Source organism: Protopterus annectens, chromosome 4.part0, assembly GCF_019279795.1.
Source record: "Protopterus annectens isolate FY-2018-M chromosome 4.part0, PAN1.0, whole genome shotgun sequence".
In the NCBI taxonomy this organism is placed as follows: Eukaryota; Metazoa; Chordata; order Ceratodontiformes; family Protopteridae; genus Protopterus; species Protopterus annectens.
The window spans coordinates 523,525,709-523,550,101 of record NC_056733.1 but is presented as its reverse complement, the minus strand read 5'-3'; the positions used below and the strand labels follow the sequence as shown (position 1 = coordinate 523,550,101).

At 38.5% G+C, this 24,393-nt stretch overlaps 1 protein-coding gene across 1 annotated transcript in view; it reads right to left on the bottom strand.

Moving 5' to 3' along the window:
• IQCD (IQ motif containing D) overlaps positions 1-24,393 on the bottom strand; it is a 310,850-nt gene that overhangs the window by 286,288 nt on the left and 169 nt on the right. The window lies entirely within an intron of this gene.

Sequence of the window (24,393 nt, the reverse complement as noted above, 5' to 3'; positions counted from 1 at the left end):
CTGGTTTGTGAAGTATGTGTTTCATGATTTGTGTTGGGGGGGTTGGAGGTTGTTTGGATGTCTGCTTTGGAGGTCTCTGTTGCTTTTGTACATTTTCATTTAGAGCCTCAAAGTATGTTTTCATATACTTATTATGTGTGTTTTTTTGCCGGTGCTGGTTTAATGGGTCTATGTGAGACTGGTGGTGTGATGCAAGTATTTCCCTTCTCCTCTTGACTGCCTGATCCAGCCTTGGGTTGAGAGAGCTTAGCCTCCAGTTTGGCTGTATAATTGCATCCCTCGCATGTATTAGTGGTTGGTGGTAGGAGGAGAGGGTTGTCTGTGTACATGAGGCGGTTGTAACATTGCCTCAAAATGCCCAGATTCACCAGTTGGACTGGAGAGTATGCCTGAAACTGCCTTTTGGACACGCCTGGATAGGTACAGTGAACTGTTTTACTGAATGGCTGGCAAGGTTGAATAGAGAGCCTTGTCCTTCTGTACAGTATAGGAGGGTCTAGTGCTAGGGTCTATAAGTGTTTGCTATGAGTTTTGAGCAAGTGCTGGGCTGAGAAATGAATGGCTTGAGTGCTTAAGTTGATAGTTTGTCTAGTTCCAAGGGAAAAATTGAAGAGGAGACTTTGTGGAGCCAGGAATAGTTATACCCTAGCTAGCCGGCACTGCCTGGTGTGCAAAACCGGACAAATGTGGTATTTATAGCAGGGAAATGAAAGAGATAGAAATTAGCCCAAAATGGCCAATAAACTTACTAATTTCTGGGCTGAAACCACTCCTCCAGGGACAGTTAGGCTGCTCAAAGCTCTCCTCTCTCACAGGTGAACAGAGAAACTTCCTTCTATCAAAGTAAGGTATGGGCAAACACAGAGATTTGTAACACAGCCCCGAATTCAGCACTTAATCTGAAAACTAGACTATACTAGCTTAGAAAGGCGGGAAATAAGCATTTTTTTTCAGAAACTAAAGCAGATGCAATCAAAAAAACTCCTTAAATGCACAGAAAATGATAATTACTGTTATATATCTCAGATCAGAGTTGCAGTCAATGCCACTAGTAATAAAGTAGGAAGAAACACAAATACAGTAAAAGCAGATGAATAGAATGCAATAATATATATATATATATATATATATATATATATATATATATATATATATATATATATATATATATATTGGGCCAAAAGTGACTGGTATTTGGAGCTGTTCATAATTCCCTCCACCTTGACTAAAGCCCCAGTTCCAGCTGTGGAAAAGCAACTCGAAAGCATGCTTCACTGTGGGGATGGTGTTCTTTTGCTGATGCGAAGTGTTGATTTTGCACCACATGTACCTTTTGGAATTGTGGCAAAAACGTTCATCCTTGGTTTCATCAGACCATAACACATTTTCCCACATGCTGTTGGGATCCGATGTATTTTTTTGCAAATTTTAGCTGGGTCTGGATGTTTTTCTGTGTAAGAAAAGGCTTCTGTCTTGCAACCCTACCCCATAGTGCAGACATATGGAGAATATGGGAGATAAGATGGTTGTCACATGAGGTACACAACCAGTAATTGCCAGAAATATCTGCAGCTCCTTCAGTGTTGCTGTAAGTCTCTTGGCCACCTCCCTGACCAGTTTTTGTCTTGTCTTTTCATCAATTTTGGAGGGACATCCAGTTCTTTGCAACGTTACTGTTACTGTCCCATATTTTCCCACTTTTTTGATGACTGTCTTCACTGTGTTCCATGGTATATCCAATGCTGTGGAAATTTTTTGTTCCCTTCTCCTGACTGATACCTTTCAACAATGAGATCCCTTTGATGCTTTGTAAGCTCTCTGCGAACAATGGCTTTTGCTGTAGTAGGCAAATGAGTAAATGTCAGGAAAATCCTACTAGGACAGCTGAACTTAAAATTGGGGTTAATCAGAGTCTCTTTAACTGATGGCAGGTGTGTACCCAAGAAGACTGAATGCTGTAATTAAATCAAAAGGTGCTTCGACAAAGTATTATTTTAAGGGTGTGTACACATGCAACCAGCTTATTGTACATTTTTTATTTTTTATATTTTCCCCTAATATATTTGTTTGTTTTTCAACTGAATTGAATAGGTTATAGGTCACATTAAAGGTGGGAAAAGTTTTGAAATTATTTATTGTGGTCTCATTTTTATATCACAAATACCTGGCATTTTAACAGGGGTGTGTACACTTTTTATATCCATCACTGTATATATATATATATATATATATATATATATATATATAAATATATTTGCATACACACACACACACACACACACACACACACACACACACACACACACACACACACACACACACACACACACACACACACACACACACACACACACACACACACATTTTCTTTTTCTTTCTATGTACTCTGACTGGATTTTTTTGGTACTTTTCTGTTAATGGGGCAACAGTCATGCCGCGAAATATAGATGGAAAAGTAAGGCAAATGTTATTGAAATTACATGCTGACTTTTCCATCTATATTTCGCGGCAGGACGGTTGCACCTTTAATGGAAAAGGGTACTTTTACTTTTCCATTAACGGTGCAAACTTGCTCAGCCAGAGCCCCTTGGTATCAGCCTTCACCTCAGAAAAGTAAAAGCCCTTTTTCCGCTTATGACGCAAACTTGATCAGCCAGAGCGCCTTGGTATCAGCCTTCACATCAGAGAAGTAAAAGCCAAACAGGAAAGGTGTCATCACAGAATCCTGGGGGAATCCACTGGTGACTGGTCTGTTTGCGAAGGGAATTTCCCCTGTTTAGATCGCGGGTGCTGAAAAATTAGTTTGCCGAGGGAGTTAGAGCAGCATCTAAAAGACATATTTCACTTTTTTAAGGTGCATATAAATGAATAAACAAATAAAATAATAGAATTACCAGCTTGACTTTGTATATTGCCATTTGTTACCTCGCATCTGTCCAGATTTTCACAGGATGTCCAGGTTTTTAAGTCATATTTTTGGTGTTCTCTTTAAAGAAATGTGTGGTTGTTTGGCAGATCATTTGGGATGTAATTCAATAATGACAAACATTTGAATTTCGGACTTCACATCCTTTAGAAAATACATGTTATATCAAAAGCTGTTTTTCTATGAATTGCCTTAGTTTATACCAGGTAGCAAGCTATTAAAATCTGTCCGTGATGTTGGACCATTGTCTCACGTTACTTTGACCTTTCCTGGCTTTTTGCACTGAGGTTGATAGTTACGTCCACTAGGCTCCGTTTGTTACTTATGTACTAAATTGCAGACTACCTCCAGTATATAGACTCCCCATGCATTCCTTACATAGTGTAATGTACCATGCAGTGAAATTACATGCTGACTTTTCCGTCTATATTTCGCTGCAGGACTGTTGCCCCATTAACGGAACAGTACCTTTTTTTTATTTTGTTTGTTTCTAACTGGATTTTTTAATCTTACCCTATCTACATTGAATTTTATGATAATGTTCAAAAATTTTCTATGGAGTCATTCTGTACACATTTTTTCAGAAATACTCTGGTGCATTTTAAGCTCTTTGAGCTTGGGTTGTGGCTGCAAATAGCCAGTGGACTAGTCCACTTTCCCAGTGAACAAATAATAAATTAATTCAAAGTCTGCCCCTAACCGTGGGCATTTGACAGTCATTATATTTTGGCTTTGGCCCTGCTTCTTGTGCTTGCAGGTTAGATGGTACAGGTACTACTGTTTTATTTGTGATACCATAATATACTAGCAGGTGTATGGGCTCATGCAGTACTGTAACTTCTGTTCATGACTTGCTTTACACTAAAATGTTATGCTTACATACTATTTTACACAGTCAGTGGTTCTTCACAGAGAGAGCTGCAGTCCTTTGGCATAACCTAGCAGAAGGGTAATGGACCAAGAATAAGCGGAAGACAAGGATGGAAATGTAGAATGTTAACACCCACTTGAAAGGGTACTGTCTCCTGTGTACTGTACATATTTATACAGCTTATCTCATGCTGTCAAGGAAATGCGTGACTTTCGACCGCAGTCTCTTACACTTCCGCAACACTAACAAATAGTAAAATGCAATGACAACTGAAACTAAAAATACTGCGAGAACGCCAATAAGTGCCTCTACCAATAAAGGAATAAATGTGATAACCAAACTGTGTATCAATCGTGTTTTAATATAATATAACGTAATATAACGTAAAATAACAAAACGGACAACTCCAAACTAACAGACAAACTGATGGTAAAAAGGACAAACTGGTGGAAAAAGAACAAGCAAACAAACAAGCTACTTAAGCGCTTTCACCCAAAAAACTGGGCTTCATCAGAACTGGCTTTCAGTTATTACATCACCAAATTTAAGCCTTTTTTGGTGCCAAAAGGAAGTTACAAATTTAAAGTGATATGCACACTACACTAAGTTGTGTTTCATAGTCATAAACCACCTATCAACCATGCTAGTACAAAACACATATAAATAAATAAAACACATCAAATACAAAAATAAGTGCAGAGATAACTAAACCTGCTAAATGCATCTGGCTGATATTCAAATGCCAAAGATGCGATAAATTGAAAACTGTGAAATGAATAAAGTTAATATATATTTTATGCCAACTATAATACATAAATCCATTCAGTACATACTATAACACACAATATAAAATATAACTCAAACTGTAGCATGTACTGAGCGATGCTGGACACAATAATATCACACTGTAATATAAAGAAGAATGCGTAAAACTGCGTAAAAATTGCATAAAAAATTCCATGAAAATTAATACATTAAAATATGTGAAACAGAGGCAAAAATTGATGTACTAATTACTGAAAAAAAATTTTTTTTTAATTTTTTTAAAAATTTTTGAAAAAACATTTAAAAAAATGTTTTAAAAAAATAATAATGCAAATTTTTTATGCGATAAAAACTAGATGAGATAGTGAATTTTTACATAATCTCCAGAAATGGTTTTACTGAAATGTATTCATTCAGTCCTGGGGGAGTTGTATGCCTAACAAAATTTGCCACTTCGCTTCCTTATATTTCAATAAACCCTTACAATCTCCTCCTTTAGGGTCTGCCTTTATAACTTCTAAAATAATAAATTTAAATATATGGTCAGATCCTTCCCTATCAATATGTCTATAAAGAGCATTATTATTATCTTTAGTCCTTATACAGTATAAATGGTCGTATATCCTTTTCCTAAAATTTCTCTCTGTTTTTCCTATATAAAAACCAGAGCATTTTTGACATTTACTTAGGTAAACAACCATTTTACTGTTACAGTTACCTGCCTTGCTTGTGATTTTACTCCTATGTACATTATCTAGCTGTAAATGTCTTTCTTCCAAAATATGTTTACACTGATTGCAAGACCCACATTTTCTAGTCCCAATAAAAGTATTCAGTCCACTAGTTTTATTACTGTTGATGTTATAATTCTTTAGTTCCACTAACTGTTTGATATTCATCCCCATTCTATAAATAAAATTGGGTCCATTACAAACTATTTTGGACAAGTGGGTATCATCAGCTAGAATGTACCAAAATTGCTTATAATTTTCTTAATATGGTCAGTGGCCAAATTAAACTGTACAATACATGCTCTATTAAATCTTTCAGGGTTTAAAATTGTGTCTTTTACTGGAAGTACATTCCCCTCTTGTAAATCACACATAGACTGACTACCTAATAAAGGTTTGTACCTAATATTTCTAAAATGCATTATATAAGTAATTATGTCTTCCAACATACTGATAGGATATCCTCTTTGCATGAATAAATCTTTTATATATTCCAATTCCACTTTTAAATGTTCATCACCTGATGTCATTCGAGCTGCCCTAACGCATTGTCCCCTGAAAATATTTTTCTTTAATTTTTCTGGGTGGCAGCTGGTGTATTCTAAATAGTTGTTGGAAAAAGTATTTTTTCTATTTATAATAGAGTTTAATTTCGGGTCTTGATATGATATAAAAGTGTCCAGGTATGGTACTCCAGTTTTATTAACCGAATGCGTAAATTTTAAATATTCACTACTACTATTTAAAAATATTTAAAAATAATTTTAATCTATTCTCATCGGCCTCCCATAAAATATAAATATTATCCAAAAAAAGTGAATAATACGAAATGTTTAAATAAAAAATAGCCCAAAGAAACAACTAAACAGAAGAATGGCAGAAAACAGTGGCTCCAAGAAATAAAAAGCAGGATACTCCACATAGCGTATAAAACCTTTAATTACCGCTTTCATCGACTGACTTCCTCAGAATGCTTGATACAAAAAGAACACTCCCTTAAATACACACTCCAATTAATAACAATTAATCAATTATTACTTAAAACTATGTTCAAAGAATTATTTTAAAAAAGAAGACAGAAATAAATCATTATGTTTGTCAATATACAATTTCCTATACTTTAAAAAACATTTTACATTAATTATTTCATTTAAACCAGGCGGTTGATCTGCTTTCAGCTTAATCTGCCACAAGGTCTCTCTTTGTTCAAGATAATTCTTGAAATCACCAGCCCTTAAGTCCTGTTTGCAAGCCTCCACCACAGTAAAGACAAATTTCTTAAAGTTTACACATGTAATAGAATGTTTAAATAATACACTCTTAGAATCTTTTGTCTTTATATTATATAAATGCTCTTTAATACGTGTAGCCAGACTCCTGGTGGTCATGCCCACATAAAATGCGGGACAAACCGTACATAGAGCAATGTATACAACACCAGAGGTGTTGCAAGAAAAATATCCTGGAACCTCCAGGACTCTGTCTACAGTTGTGATGGAAATAAATGAACCTGTGGAAATATACCTACATATTTTACAATTGTAACAGCAAAACATTCCTTTTTTCACATTATTTATTTTACTGGCGGGGGCCTTGTCATGTTCAAGCAGTTTCTTTATACTGTAATTGTTTTGAAAAACAAAGTTTGGTTTATTACCAACCACCTTAAAGATGTCATTATTTCCCTGTATAATTCTCCAATTTTTTTCTAAAACTGCCTTAATGCAACTAGCATCAGTGTTCATAGCCAAGGAACAAATTAATCCAGGGTCTACAAAACTACATTCACCATTATTGATATTTTCTGTCTTTGATTTGTTTAAAATAGCTGGGTAGTGTGTTTGATGTTTGTTCAAAATCTCATTTCCACTGTCAGTCACTAACTTTTCATCGTATCCTCTGTTGACAAAAAGAGATGCAATGAAAATAAACTCTTGTATTAAATCCTCAGGTCTACTAGTCATCCGACAGGCTCTGATATATTGGCCTCTAGGAATGTTTTTAATAATATGCTTTGGATGATTACTTTGATAGTGTAGATAACTGTTTGTAAAAGTTTGTTTCCGAAAAATTTTACTATGGAACCTTTTGTCACTGTCATCCCACCAAAGACATACGTCCAAAAAATTAATATTTGAACCAATATTGCCTTTAGTAAATTTCAAATAATTGGATGATAAATTAACATCCTTAAAAAATTCATCTACTATATCATTATTTCCTTCTATTATAAAAATTAAATCATCTATAAACCTGGAATAAAATACAATTTTAAATTTATTACTTAATAAAGACAAATGTTCAACCTCCCACCATGCCATCACCGTATTAGCATAGGCTGGTGCGGCCGGGGAGCCCATGGCTACCCCTCTGATCTGTTGAAAATATTGGTTTTTAAATAAAAAGTAATTATTTTCCAATATTATTTCCATAAAATTACATATAGTGGAAATTGTATTGTTAGAAAAAACAGTATTGTTAGTTAAATAACACCGTACGGCTTCTACCCCTTCATCATGGGGTATACAAGTATATAATGACACCACGTCCAGCGTAAAAATAATGTGTGTCTTAGGATTAAACGTTCCCTTTTCTTGAAAATTCCTTAATTTTTCTAAAAAATGCCAGGAATCTTTGACATAGGAATCACATTTAGATATTAATGGCCCTAAACAAGCATCTAAAACTAAGGAAATTCCTTCAGTAATAGAGTGAGGAGCAGACACTATAGGACGAAAAGGGGGGTCAATGAGTTGTTTATGTGTCTTGGGTATTCCAAAAAGGACCCCTATTTTAGGGTAATCAACTGTACAAAAGTTATATAGTTCAATACTTATGTCTCCTGACATTAATGCTTCATAAAGGTGGGAATTAATGAAGCGATATGACTTTTGTATATCTAAGATGGTAACTTCTTTGTATTCGTTTAAATTTCCCAATATATTTAACATGTTGGTTTCATAAACATCCTGTTCCATAATAACAATGTTTGAACCTTTGTCACTTTTCATAAATCTGTAATGTCCTGCTAGGCCCTTAAGATTTTCCAGTGCTATCCTTTCAGATTTTGTAAGATTATCAACAAAATAATTCCTAGTATTAAACAGTTTATTAATGTCAGCTATACACATTTCTTCGAAAACTTTTATTGTATTATGTAATTTAGGAGTGTAACTTGAAGGTTTAATAAACTTACTTTCAGTGAACTTTAAATCATGCATCACGTATGTTAGATTAATTTTTCTGGTGAATTTGTTTATGTCAATTACTGTCCTACTGTAGCTACCCCTACTGCAAGGTACAAAATTCGTGGGCATTTGACAGTCATTATATTTTGGCTTTGGCCCTGCTTCTTGTGCTTGCAGGTTAGATGGTACAGGTACTACTGTTTTATTTGTGATACCATAATATACTAGCAGGTGTATGGGCTCATGCAGTACTGTAACTTCTGTTCATGACTTGCTTTACACTAAAATGTTATGCTTACATACTATTTTACACATTTTAAAAATAATTTTAATCTATTCTCATCGGCCTCCCATAAAATATAAATATTATCCAAAAAAAGTGAATAATACGAAATGTATTGAAAAAATTCACTGTTGAACAAAACAGTTTCTTCCCAATGAAGCATCACTAGATTAGCGTAAATAGGGGCGCACGCTGCTCCCATCGCGACGCCTCTAATTTGCTTAAAATATTCACCTTCAAAAAATATAAAGTTATTGTCTAATACAATAGCCATCATCTCTTCTAATAAGCAGGTGTCATCCCATGTCATATTTGCATGTTTCCTTATACTACTAGTGAATGCTTCTAACCCTTTTTCCTTGGGTATACAAGAAAATAAATTAATTACATCTATGGTCAAAAAATAAATATTGTCAAAATTCATTTTTATTGGATAATTTTTTAAAAACATCCAAGAATCCTTGACCATATGTGGAATTTTTTCATACAAAAATTTTAGTTTGGTATCTATATATTTCCCCATCGGGAAAGTCTTGGATTTACTTCCTGAAACAATCGGTCTCAAGGGGGGGTCCACTACATCCTTGTGTACCTTAGGAATATCTATGAGAGTAGCAAGTTTAGGGGACTTGACTTTTAAATATTCATGTTTCTTTGGCTATTCGTCCTTCAATGTAATATTCCTCAATATAGGAATCTATCCTAAAGTATGCTATATTCAACTTGTTCAAGGAAATAGAAAGGTAATTACCAGAATAGTGTAGGATGTCATAGATTTTCTTGGTATATTGGATGTTGTCATATAGGACAACTCCACCCCCTTTATCGGGTTTCATTACTCTGATATTATGATTCTCTCTGATATTCAATAAAGACTTTCTCTCTTCAAGGGTCAAATTATTGATACCAGTTATTTGTTTCAATGTTTTAGTTTCTCAATATAATTCTCTAATTGTAATTTTTTCATATAATTCCACTTTGGGATGGGCCGGGGGTGTGAATGAACTTGTTTTCATTAACTGTGTGCTAGCATCTGTATGAAACTCAAATAAATCAGTACCTGCTTTAAAAATGTTGTTGAAGTAAATATTTAAATTATTTTTTCTAGTGAATTTTTTGAAATCTATTATAGTGTCCACAATATCAAATTTCGGATTAGGAATGTATTTCATCCCTTTTACAAATAAGTCAAAGTGTGATTTGTCTATGACTAAATCTGTATAATTAAATATGTTAAAATTATTGTATCTATAAATGTTTCCACTACTTACAATATCATTTCCTTTCTCATATCCATGAAAAATAGTAGCATTCCTGACATTTCCTTCTAATACTTTGTTCTCCCCGCATGATTCTGATAACCGTTCCTGTAAGGTTGGGTGTAATCTCTTGTCTCCTTCTGAAAATCCCCCTCAAACTTGTTTCTCCCATATGTTTGCTTATTATGGTTATGATTATTAATTTGTTGTGTAAATCTCTTGTTACCTCTATTATGAGGGACCTCACTAAAGTTATTATAACCTATGTCATTATTGACAATTGGCCATTTGTAAGCTGTATTCCTTATATATTGCTCACTGTCCCTTTCTAACTTTTTGAATTTCCATTTAGTTAAATTAGATGCCCATTTATTAGCTTCCTGAAATTGTTTATTATATAGATTTTCCCATTCTGGGAACAACAGAGCATCAATAATACTATTGTTTAACTTTTCAGCTTCATTAATTAGTTTGCTAAGCTTCTCATCGTTGTGTTTAATAAGCAGCTGCATAAAGTTAAAACCGCAAACATCAAAAAAAGCATTAAATTCTTTCATCACTTCACCAGATAATTCAACCCCTAATGGTACTTTAAAAAATCTCAAACCAATAGGCACAATTTTCTTGTCAATATTTTTAGATAAATAGGCATTGTCCATTTTAAGCCCATTAATACTTTTTAATTTTTTGCCTAATATAAAAATCATATTTTTTAAGTTCCCATATTCAGAACCATCAGGATTCGGTGTAGGTTTGCTGCCTCCAAATTCATCCATTTGGTGGTTCACAGTCAAAAAATTGTTGAATTTATTGTTGGTAATATTGCCCACGCATGGCCCATTCATCTTTCCTACACTGTGGGAAAAGCCAGGATTGAAATTGTCAGTATCTTTCCTACGCTGTGAACTTTGTCCAGTAACAGTGGAATACGTTTTAGTGGGGAATGTTCTCTTAGGTTTGGCGCCAGTTCTTAAAGCTTCTTCATTAATATTATATACAGAGAAATCAAAAGTAAAATCTGTAAGATTGATTTTACTACTGTTAAAAGATTCACGTATATCAAGTCCATTAGTCACATTTTCTCTAATAGCACCCTGGCCATTAGGTATGTCCAAACTATCCACTGATGCTTGCTCTTCGCCTCTACCACAGGGTTTAATATTACAAGATACAGCATTGACATGCTTATTATTGCTTACTAGTTCACATTGCCCCTTGTCAGTCACTAAAGATGGAAAAGAACCAGTACCTGTGTTAAAAGTTAATTTCTCATGTGGCTTAAATAGACCTTGGCTACCATGGTTGCCAGACTCCAGTTCGCCTCTACCATTCTGAAGTAACTGTTTAACCAAAGAGGTTAAACCCTTTAATTCACCTTGTAAAGCGAGTATGTCCTCTCGAATATTCTCCAAGCCTTCTTTATCCTTGTCAGGACTCAAATTAGACACCTCCTCATGAGTAGGTAGTGCACCGGTGTGCTCCATAGCAGTAAACAACTCCAACAAATAGTAAAATGCAAAGACAACTGAAACTAAAAATACTGCGAGAACGCCAATAAGTGCCTCTACCAATAAAGGAATAAATGCGATAACCAAACTGTGTATCAATCGCGTTTTAATATAATATAACGAAATATAACGTAAAATAACAAAACGGACTACTCCAAACTAACAGACAAACTGATGGTAAAAAGGACAAACTGGTGGAAAAAGAACAAGCAAACAAACAAGCTAGTTAAGCGCTCTCACCCAAAAAACTGGGCTTCATCAGAACTGGCTTTCAGTTATTACATCACCAAATGTAAGCCTTTTTTGGCGTCAAAAGGAAGTTACAAATTTAAAGTGATATGCACACTACACTAAGATGTGTTTCATAGTCATAAACCACCTATCAACCATGCTAGTACAAAAGACATATAAATAAATAAAACACATCAAATACAAAAATAAGTGCAGAAATAACTAAACCTGCTAAATGCATCTGGCTGATATTCAAATGCCAAAGATGCGATAAATTAAAAACTGTGAAATGAATAAAGTTAATATATATTTTATGCCAACTATAACATAAAATACGTAAATGCATTCAGTACATACTACAACACACAATATAAAATATAACTCAAAATGTAGCATGTACTGAGCGATGCTGGACACAATAACATCACACTGTAATATAAAGAAGAATGCGTAAAACTGCATAAAAATTGCATAAAAAATTCCATGGTCTCTGTTTTAGCACAGTGGAACAGCATCCCCTAATACAAAAACTGAGCAAAACAGAAACCATATGTTTATGGGGAAATAAGGCAAGACAGAAGAGTAACACCTTCACAGTTTGCTCAACACTGAAAGTACATAAACAGTAACAGAGCAATAATGATCCGGAGGGAAGCAGAATGTAAGAAAATACCTGTTTTTTGCTGGTCTTGCAAGGAAAGCACTTGACAGAGTAAGATGAAATTTTATGAGTAGGGCAATGGAAGCATTTCCATTCCCTGATACAAGGGATTGAAGGTAAGAATTAAAGTGGGAGGGTCCCTCTCTGATAAGGTGAGCCCAAACACACGAATCAGGCAGGGGGTGTCCTCTTTCCCCTTTTATTATTTGCTTTATATTTACATGCATTGGCAAAGAAAACAAGGGACTCAGAAATTCAAGGATACAATTGGTATGGTAAGCAAGAAAAGTTTGATTTATCTGCAGATGATATTATTTTGTACCTGATAAATCCAGAAAAGGACACTTCAGTGTAGTGAAACATTTTAATGACAGTTTCATGTCTTTTTTGGGATATAAAATTAATGAAAATAAAACAAAGACCATAGTCAGTCACACATGAATTGGTTTGGTAATATCCATATCTATGGGGACACAGTAAGATGAAGTATTTAGGAGTACAGACTTAAAAGGCTTTTGTTTTGGCAGCTAAGGATATGTGGGAAGAGACTAAACAAAACATAACACAAAAACTGAGAAACTTGGACCTCTTGTTTATGGATACTGAGATACGAGCAGTAAAAACGTTTTAGTCCTTTAAGTTTTATATATGGATCATGCATATTTTTATCAACCAGAGGAGATGTTGTGGAGAGTAATTAATAAGGAATTTATCTGGGAGGGGAAGAGGGCATGGATTAAATGGGATAAATTGATTCTTCCAATGGTGGTTTAGGATTACCTGATTTGAAAGAATATTTTAATTTATTTATTTAACATTAGTTGACTGGGAAAGTCTGACTAGGACCAAGCCTATTTTTAACAGAGGCCCTGGGAGAAATGCTCCAGATGCACATCTTTGGAATGTGGGAGGAAACCAGAGTACCTGGAGGAAACCCATGGGAACACAGGGAGGACATGCAGACTCTGCACAGAAGGCACTCCAGCCAAGAATCGAACTGGAGAACCTTTTGCTGTGAGGCAACATTAACTGCTGCACCACTGTGCCACCCAATTTAGACCTACACAATTAAGGCTCATATACATAACACAAGCAGAAAGTAATAATTCAGATTGGAAATGGATGATGATGAAGCTTGGGGGGGGGTTAAGAAGTAAGGAGATAGTGGGATTTTGGCTGCAGATCATTAAGTAAAATAACAGCTATACAGAATAATATATTCATAATGTAGCAGAAAATATTTTAAGAACTAAACCAAGATGAGAAAGAAGAAAGGAGATTTTGCCTATAGGGATGAACTAAAGCAGGGGTACAGAGACAAGTCAAGAGGGGGCTGGAATTTAGTGGAGAAAACTGACAAAGAAACTAAGACATTTGGAAGAAATAACTAGAGAAGGAAATGTAACAGAATGGAATGAGGCCGAGAAGACATCTGGACTGCAGACTAGAGACTGCCTTCCCTGCCAGGAATTGATATCAGAGTATAGGCAAATAGAAAGGAATAGGGGAATCTTATGTTAACGACCTGCTTTGGTAAAGTTTTTAACTGAATCTAGAACAGAAGATGCTGTTAAAAAGGGATAGTTAGTATAAAATATTGCATGATAATTATAAAAACCAAACAAAAAGTATTGGAAAAGATTAGAAAGACAGACTGGAAAAGCAAATTACAAGAGAACAACGGGAGGACGTGTTTATGGCTCCCAAGTATGCAACAAAGGCCAGAAAGTTTATGATGTTTATCTGAAAGTGTTTGCACAGGTATTTTTATACCCCAAGCAAACTTCAAAGAATTTTTTTCTCCAGGTCGATAAAAAATGTTGAAGGTGTGGTTACAGAGAACATATGTTCTGGGAATGTAATGAGTTGGCAAACTTTAAAAATTCCATACAGAATACTCTACTAGAAATATTGGGTGACCAAATGGGTGTAACTAAGGGAATGATTCTTTTGAGCTGGGACACAGGATCTGAACTGCCTAGACAAAGTAAGGCCATTTTAAGTATAATCCTGGTGGCTGGAAGCCTGGGATGACATGCTCGACAAGCCACGATGCTTCGCTAGGGACGGCTTGCACCTGTCTCCCCTGGGCTTTCGGATATTGGCAAAGGCTCTTGCTACCCCGGTAGTGCCTTTTTTAGGCAAGGCTCAAAAGACAAACCCACCTTCATAGGTATCAAAAGGGATAAGAAACTAAGAGTAATGCTACTCAACGCCAGAAGTCTAAACCTCAACATGCGCGCACTCGAAACTCTCCTTAGCATGGAGAACATCGCTATCTGTGCAGTAACAGAAACCTGGTTCAAGGCTCCCGAGAGCACCCCAGCACTACCAGGTTATACCTCATACCATGCTTTTCGGCCCCAAAACTTGGACCGAACCACAAAAGGAGGGAGTATCAATATTCGTCAAAGATACCCACACCTCCAAGTTGGTGGCATAGCACGAAGCATCAGAGACTATCCATGTGCAACTAACAGTGGGTTAAACTGCCTTCCAGTTTATAGCCTGCTACAGACCACCCTCCCAAACCCAGGAACCCCACTCGGCCTTCCTGAGAACACTGGAAAATATGAAGGTCTCTCCAAGCACCATTATATTGGGCGACTTCAACTACCCAAACATAGACTGGGAGCATTACTCTAGCTCCAACACCCTAGCCCAAAGGTTCCTAGAATTTATAAACTCAAATGCTATGGAACAACTTGTTACCACTCCCACAAGAGGGGAAAACATACTGGACCTGATCATCACCAACATGGGGACTCTATGCTCCAGAACAGAAGTGTATCCCTCACTGGTAAGATCAGACAATAAACTAATCTCACTGGATATTCACATCCTGACCCCACCCCCTGCCCAGAAAACCACAGTGAAAAACTTCTCTAAAGCAAATTTCACACTCCTCAAAACCGAGGTGGAATCCTTTTGTAGTTCACTGTTTAAAATCCGCCTCTGGGCGTTTTTTTCTGGCTATACTACTCAGACAAGCTCCTCGTGGGTCTGTAGAGTGGTCCTAGCAGCAGGGAACTCAGAAAAGCGACTACTTTCTGGATTTAAGTATCTTTGCTTTTTTTTCACTTGGAATAGCTTCTGTAGCTTACCCTGAATTAGCTTGAACTGTTTTTTAACTGTTTGCTGCATCATTTTAAAATCTGCACTTAAAGTTACATTTTAGTCGAATTTGATCGAAAGTTTGTTTAATTTAACTGTGGAGGCTGCCCACTAAAGTGTGCTAGCCTGTGTAACTAATTTATCACTGTTTCTGCATTTTCTGTGTGTTTCTACCAAAAAAACAAAAAAATAATCCTTGTTTTCCCGCCTTCCTCGATCAGTTTAGATCAGTTTACAGGCATTGCTGTATTCTGGGCTGTGGTGTAGTTCCTGTGTTGTCCATTACCTTACTTGGATAGAGGGAAGTTTCTTTGTTCACCAGTGGGAGTGGGGAGACTTGAGCAGCCTACCTGTCCCTGTAGGAAGTGACCTCAGCACAAGAAGCAGTAGTAATTGGTTGTTTTGGACTATTTCTAGCTCTTTTGTAGTTCACTGTTTAAAATCCACCTCTGGGCGTTTTTTTCTGGCTGTACTACTCAGACAAGCTCCTCGTGGGTCTGCAGAGTGGTCCTAGCAGCAGGGAACTCAGAAAAGTGACTACTTTCTGGATTTAAGTATCTTTGCTTTTTTTTTTCACTTGGAATAGCTTCTGTAGCTTAACCTGAACTAGCTTGAACTATTTTTTAACTGTTTGCTGCATTATTTTAAAATCTGCACTTAAAGTTACATTTTAGTCGAATTTGATCGAAAGTTTGTTGTTTGTTTGTTTAATTTAACAGTGGAGTCTGCCCACTAAAGTGTGCTAGCCTGTGTAACTAATTTAACACTGTTTCTGCATTTTCTGTGTGTTTCTACCAAAAAACAAAAAAACAAAAAAATAATCCTTGTTTTCCCGCCTTCCTCGACTAGTTTAGACCAGTTTACAGGCATTGCTGTATTCTGGGCTGTGGTGCAGTTCCTGTGTTGTCCATTACCTTATTTGGATAGAGGGAAGTTTCTTTGCTCACCAGTGGGAGTGGGGAGCCTTGAGCAGCCTACCTGTCCCTGTAGGAAGTGACCTCAGCACAAGAAGCAGTAGTAATTGGTTGTTTTGGACCATTTCTAGCTCTTATGTAGTTCACTGTTTAAAATCCGCCTCTGGGCGTTTTTTTCTGGCTATACTACTCAGACAAGCTCCTCGTGGGTCTGCAGAGTGATCCTAGCAGCAGGGAACCCAGAAAAGCAACTACTTTCTGGATTTAAGTATCTTTGCTTTTTTTTCACTTGGAATAGCTTCTGTAGCTTACCCTGAACTAGCTTGAACTGTTTTTTAACTGTTTGCTGCATTATTTTAAAATCTGCACTTAAAGTTACATTTTAGTCTAATTTGATCGAAAGTTTGTTGTTTGTTTGTTTAATTTAACTGTGGAGGCTGCCCACTAAAGTGTGCTAGCCTGTGTAACTAATTTATCACTGTTTCTGCATTTTCTGTGTGTTTCTACCAAAAAAAACAAAAAAAACAAAAAATAATCCTTGTTTTCCCACCTTCCTCGACTAGTTTAGACCAGTTTACAGGCATTGCTGTATTCTGGGCTGTGGTGTAGTTCATGTGTTGTCCATTACCTTACTTGGATAAAAGGAAGTTTCTTTGCTCACCAGTGGGAGTGGGGAGCCTTGAGCAGCCTACCTGTCCCTGTAGGAAGTGACCTCAGCACAAGAAGCAGTAGTAATTGGTTGTTTTGGACCATTTCTAGCTCTTTTGTAGTTCACTGTTTAAAATTTGCGTTTGCATGGCTTTGAGCGGTTGTGCGTAAACAAGGTTAAACTTTTTCTGGCTCCGCCAAGTCTGCTCTTCAAATCTTCCCTTAAGGAAGCTCTACTCTTAGTATAACCAGACTACTTACTATATTATAAGCCTAGCACTTGTTCTCAATACTTCTCTACTAAGTAAGCACTCTCGTACTAAGTAAAGCACTACATCTACTTACCACCCCTGTGAATATCCACTTCCCTTAAAGGTACAGCACTCCCTTATACAGTTCTAGCATGTCGAGTGGTAGATTACTGGCGTCGTCTCCAGTTCAGCTGGTCAATCTGGATATCTTGAGACAATGCTACAATTGTCTCATGTACACATACAACCCTCTCCTCCTCCCAACAAACACAAATACATGTGAGAGATGCAACTATATAGCCAAACTGGAGGCTGAACTCTCTCAACTCAGGGCTGGCATGACCAGACAGGAGGAGATGGCAACCACACACACAACAATCCCAGTCCCACATAGACCTACCACAACTGCAAACCAAACACATAAAAACACAAAGACATACTCGGAGGCTCTAACAAAAAAACTTACCAAAACAACAGAGGCTCCCAAAGCAGACACCCAAAAATCCACCACCTCAAAACAAAACACATGCAACACATACTTCAATAAATCAGTGTGTCAACCAATCACAGCCCTTAAGGCCAAACACCTTGCCTGATACACTAGTAATAGGTGACTCTATAGTCAGACACACTGATGTCCCGCTGACCAGGCTGAACAAGGAGAAGGTGACTGTGAGCTGTCTAGGATCCGCCACATAACACACGCACTCAAGTCACTCCAAAGCAAGTACAAATATGACTCCGTCATTGTCCATGCTGGTGTGAATGACCTGAGACGTACCTCCCTGGACTACATGAAAAGAGACATAGAGGAGCTCTCCGATTATGTAGCCCAGGCTGGTATGACCCTGACCCTGAGCAGCATCTTGCCCTCACCAAGAATGATACCACAATACAAAGACAAGATGATCAGCTTTAACAATTGGCTCAAGTACTGGTGTCATTCTAAGGGGATCCAATGTCTGTCTGCCTGGGATGACATGTTGGATAAGCCACGGTGCTTCGCAAGGGATGGCTTACACCTGTCACCACTGGGCTTCCGGATATTGGCTAAGGCTCTTGCCACCCCCATAGTGCCCTTTTTAGGCAAGGCTCAAAAGACAAACCCACCCCCTTAGAAAACAATAATGGAAAAAAACTAAGGGTAATGCTGCTCAACGCCAGAAGTCTAAATCTCAAGATGCAGGCACTTGATGCACTCCTCAGCATGGAGAACATCGACGTCTGTGCAGTAACTGAAACCTGGTTCAAGGCTCCTGAGAGCACCCCAGCGCTACCAGGCTACACCTCGTATCATGCTTTTCGGCCCCAAAACCCGGGCTGAACCACAAAGGGAGGGGGAGTGTCCATATTCATCAAGGACACCCACACCTCCAGGTTAGTAGCAACACATGAAGCATCAGAGACCATACAGGTGCAACTAACCATAGGCAAAACTGCTATACAACTGGTAGCATGTTACAGACCACCCTCCCAATCTCAAGAACTCCACTCAGCCTTCCTGAAGACATTGGAGGATATGAATGTATCACAAAATACCATCATACTGGAAGACTTCAACTACCCAAACATAGATTGGGTACATTATTCTAGCCCTAATACCCTAGCCCAAAGGTTCCTGGAATTCATAAATTCAAATGCACTAGAACAATTAGTCACCTCTCCTACTAGGGGAGATAATATACTAGACCTGATCATCACAAACATGGGGACAAAATGCTCCACACTGGAAGTATACCCCTCACTAGTGAGATCTGACCACAAACTAATCACCCTGGATATACATATCCCACCTCCACCCCCAGCACAAAAGACCACAGTGAAAAACTTCTCAAAAGCAGACTTCACTCTTCTTAAGACTGAGATGGTATCCTTTAAGCCCACTGTGCCAGTGGATACCACATCCCACGATGCCGTATCCTTCACAAATGCTTTCTATGGACATCTCCAAGAATGCATGGATCATGCAATCCCAAACAAATCCAAGTCCCTCTCCACCAAAGGTAAGCGTCCTGTCTGGTGGACCTCAGCCATAAACAAATTGTATAACAAAAGAAGGAAGCTACTGCACGTCAGAGCAAAATCCCATGAAGGGAAGACATCTCTGATCAACATTAGCAGAAAACTACGTTCTCTCATAAAAACATCCAAGGCCAACTTTGAGAGAAAAATCGCTAAGGACACTAAAGATAACCACAAAGCCTTCTTCAGCTATGTTAGAAACCTGGGCGGAAACCCTAAGATATGCTCAGAGTTGGTTCACAACAATAAAAAATACACTGAACCCACAGATATTGCCAACATTCTGGCTGACAGGTTCAGTGCAAATTTCTCCCCTCCTTCACCCCCAAAAGAAGAAATACTTATCCCAGCTGAATGTAATCTCCCTGTCATCTCAGATGTCCAAATGAGAACCGCCCTAAACAAAGCAAAAAACACAGCATCAATGGGACCTGACGGTATCCCGGGTTGCGTGTTACGTGAACTCCAAGAGGAGCTAAACCCACACATAAAAATGCTATTTAACCTTAGCCTTACTTCGGGTTATGTACCTGAACACTGGCATACAGCAACAGTGGTCCCACTCCACAAGGGGGGTGCCTCTACAGACCCTGGAAACTACCACCCCATAAGCTTAACCAGCCTGGTCTGCAAAGCTATGGAAAGAATCATTATGGAACTCATAAACAGAGACATAGGGGACCTACAGACACTTGACCCCACCCAGTTCGGCTTTGTAAAGGGCAGATCCTGCCTTTTAAACCTGGTTGACTTTTTTGAAACAGTCACTAGAGCCATTGACGAGGGCAAAGCAGTCCATACAGCATACCTGGACTTGGCTAAGGCCTTCGACACAATACCCCACTCAGGCATCATAGATAAGCTCAACAGCTTAAATGTAAACCCTTATGTCACTAGATGGGTTGCAAACTGGCTAAAGGACAGAACCCATAAAGTTAAAATCGCTGGAGCAATGTCAGACTCAAAGCCAGTCACAAGTGGTGTCCCACAGGGATCTGTCCTGGGACCCCTCTTGTTCGGCATTTATTTCTCAGATGTTAAAGCAAACACGGGAGGGCTGTGGCTGACAAAGTTTGCAGATGACTGCAAACTAGGCGCCATAGTCGATACACAAGCAGACACACACATCCTACAAAAAGGCCTCACAGAAATGGACAACTGGTGCCAGAGTCACGGCCTTAAACTAAATGCCAAAAAATGTATAGTCATCCCCTTTGGGAAAAACAAAGTACCCACAAATTATCACAGAGACAGCAACCCACTGAGTACTGAAAAAGTAATCAGAGACCTAGGGACCCAAGTCGACAGCGACCTCTCATTTGATACCCACGTTGCCAAAGTGGTTAGAAAAACATTCTACCTTGCACACCTCATCATGAAAGGATTAACATCCAGATCCAAGGATGTCATTGTACCCCTATATTCCTCCCTCATCAGACCCATGATTGAGTACAATGCCCCATTTGGTATGTACCTCACCCGGCATTTGCAACAGCTGGAGAGACCACAAAAGTACCTCACCAAGAGGATCAAGGGTCTCCAACATATGTCTTATTCTGCCAGACTAAAGAAACTTCAGCTCTATTCAGTATCATAACGCCTGCTCAGAGGTGATCTCTGCCTGACGTACAAGGCCATGTCCAATCAGGATCTGACGGACATGCTCCACCTCAAAATACCCAAGTCCATCAGGACCACGAGAGCTAAAGACTTAAACCTCGGCACAAGTATGAATAGGACATGCTGGAGGGATAGATTCATAACCCAGAGGCTTCCCATGCTTTGGAACAAGATCCCAGTTCGTATTAGGCAGAGCCCCTCACTGACTCTCTTCAAGAGAAATCTTGATGAGTGGATGGGAGATCATAAGTTTACCCCAGGGGTCACATCTGTGTCACTGCTAGACAGGGGCACAGTAAACTAATTCTATTATATAAGGGGACCTTCATTGTGTCACTACTAGACACAGTATTCTAAATTTATTCTGTACATTTTTGTACCATTTCATGGGGTGGCAAATGCCACATCACTATGGCTAGGCTTACAAATGCCCCAGGGCAGATATCCTAGTACTATACTATGAAACTATGAAAGCCCCTGGGCCTGTGGAAAATACGGCCCAGACCGCAGAATCCTTTATAAACGCATTCTATGAACACCTTCAGGAATGCATGGATCATACAATCCCAAATAAAACCAAGACCCAATCCTCCAAAGGCAGATGTCCTGTCTGGTGGACCCCAGTCATAAACAAACTATACAATAGAAGGAGGAAGCTACTACATGATAGAGCAAAATCCCAAAAAGGGAAGGCATCTCTGATCAGTATTAGCAAAAAACTACGGGCACTCATAAAATCGTCTAAGGCCAGCTTCGAGAGAAAAATTGCACAGGACACTAAGGATAATCACAAGGCTTTCTTTAGTTATGTTAGGAACCTGGGTGGGAATTCCCAGATATGCTCAGAATTAGTCCAAAATGACAAAAAATACACCGAACCCACAGACATTGCCAACATCCCCCCCTCCCCACCAAAAAGGCAAATATCTATCCCAGCAGAGTGCTGCCCCCCTAACATCTCAGATGCTCAGGCAAGAGCCGCCCTCTCCAAAGCAAAAAACACAGCATCAATGGGACCAGACGGTGTCCCGGGCTGCGTCCTACATGAACTCCAAGAAGAGCTAAACCCAAACATAAAACTACTGTTCAGTCTCAGCCTTACTACAGGATATGTACCCAAAGAGTGGCGTACAGCAACAGTGGTCCCTCTCCACAAAGGTGGTGCCTCAACGGATCCTGGAAACTATCGCCCCATAAGCCTGACTAGCTTGGTCTGCAAAGCTATGGAAAGGATCATCATGGACCTCATAAATAAAGATATTGGGGACCTACAGACATTGGTTCCTACCCAGTTCGGCTTTTTTAACGGCAGATCCTGCCTCTTAAACCTGGTCGATTTCTTTGAAACAGTCACCAAGGCCATTGACGAGGGGAAGGTGATCCACACAGCCTACCTGGACCTCGCAAAAGCCTTCGATACAATACCCCACTCGGGCATTATAGATAAGCTCACCAGCTTAAATATAAACCCCTATGTCACTAGATGGGTTGCAAACTGGCTCAAGGACAGAACCCACATGGTTAGAATTGCTGGAGCCATGTCAAGACTCCAAACCAGTTACAAGTGTCGTCCCACAAGGCTCAGTCCTGGGACCTCTCTTGTTCGGTATATATTTCTCGGCGGTACAGGCCAACACGGAAGGACTGTGGCTGACCAAGTTCGCAGATGACTGCAAACTGGACGCCATAATTGACTCTCCAGCCGACACAAGCATCCTCCAAAAGGGCCTCATAGAAACAGACAACTGGTGCCAGAGCCATGGCCTCAAGCTAAATGCAAAAAAGTGTATAGTCATCCCCTTTGGCAAAAACAAAGTGCCCACAAATTGCCACATAGGTGGTAATCCATTAAGTACAGAAGAAGTAATTAGGGACCTGGGGACCCAAGTTGATAGCAATCTCTCATTTGACAACCACGTGGCCAAAGTGGTTAGAAAAACATTTTATATAGCCCACCTAATCATGAAGGGATTCACATCTAGATCAGGGGAGGTCATCATGCCTCTTTACTCATCCCTCATCAGGCCCATAATTGAGTACAATGCCCCTTTTGGGATGTACCTTACCAGACACCTGCAGCAACTGGAAAGACCCCAAAAGTACCTCACCAAGAGGATCAAAGGGCTCAAACAGATGCCATATGTTGCCCGGTTAAAGAAACTCCAGCTCTACTCAGTGGCATACCGCCTCCTCAGAGGCGATCTGTGCCTGACGTATAAAGCCATGTCCAACCCGGAATTAATGGACATGCTGCACCTCAGAAAATCCAAATCCCATCGAGCTCACTCGAGAGACTTGAACCTCAGCACTGAAATAAATAGGACATGCTGGAGGGACAGATTCATAACCCAGAGGCTCCCTTCACTCTGGAATAAAATCCCAGTCCAGGTTAGGCAGAGTCCCTCATTGACTCTCTTCAAGAGGAATCTTGATGAGTGGATGGGAGATTGCAGGTTTACCCCGGGTATCACTTCTGTGTCACTGTTAGACAGAGGCACAGTATACTAACCTCGAAAAAGGGCATAGCAAAATTAATTTAAAATGGGTGGTGAAAGCCAAACACACTCTGGCTAGGCTTATAAATGCCCTAGGGCAGACAGCCTAGTATGAACCTATAAAAAGACAATTAAATGACAACGGAAATCAAAATCTAAATCAACTGTATTTAAGTACTAAATATTGTAACAGATAAAAAAGAACTGGAAGCAGGATCTTTTGAAAAGGGAAAGAGCAAATTACATAGAAATAAATGTGGGAACAATGCATGCAGAAGCAGTTCAGGAGGAGTTAGGTTAAAAGGGAGGCAGGAACTGACCTATTTTAAGTAATGCTGGACTGATGATAGTTATAAAAAACGTGATGCAATAATTTATGTAACTGAAACATATCAATATGGTTTGTTTTCTTTTATGTTAATGAATGTTTACCAATGTCTTAAGTGATAACTTAATAAAAGTGTTAAAACCAGTCAAATTACATAAAACAAAGACATAAGATTCAGCTGCAGATATCATAGGCTACCGCATCCTGCCAAATGTCTTGATAATAACAGCAGTATAGTACTATGAATCAATAACATATTGAGGCGATCTGCATATGCTAATTGTAATACTTTCGAAAGCTGCAAATCAGTAGGTGTTTTGTCTGGTTATGACCAAAACTACTAAATTATGCTACCCATTTTGGTTATTGGATGAAAATAAATTAAAAAAAATGTTAAAGTTAGTATTTTGCCAGATGCGCAAATGGACAGCCATTGCTAACGTTTACTCTGTCTGTAATTTACCCGAATATATAGATTGTCTACCATTTACTTAGAAACAGCAGCACTGTATGCACTATGGTTAAGCGTTCACGTAAACTTGTACTAAAGTCCTACACATTGAAAAGTGTCAACTAAT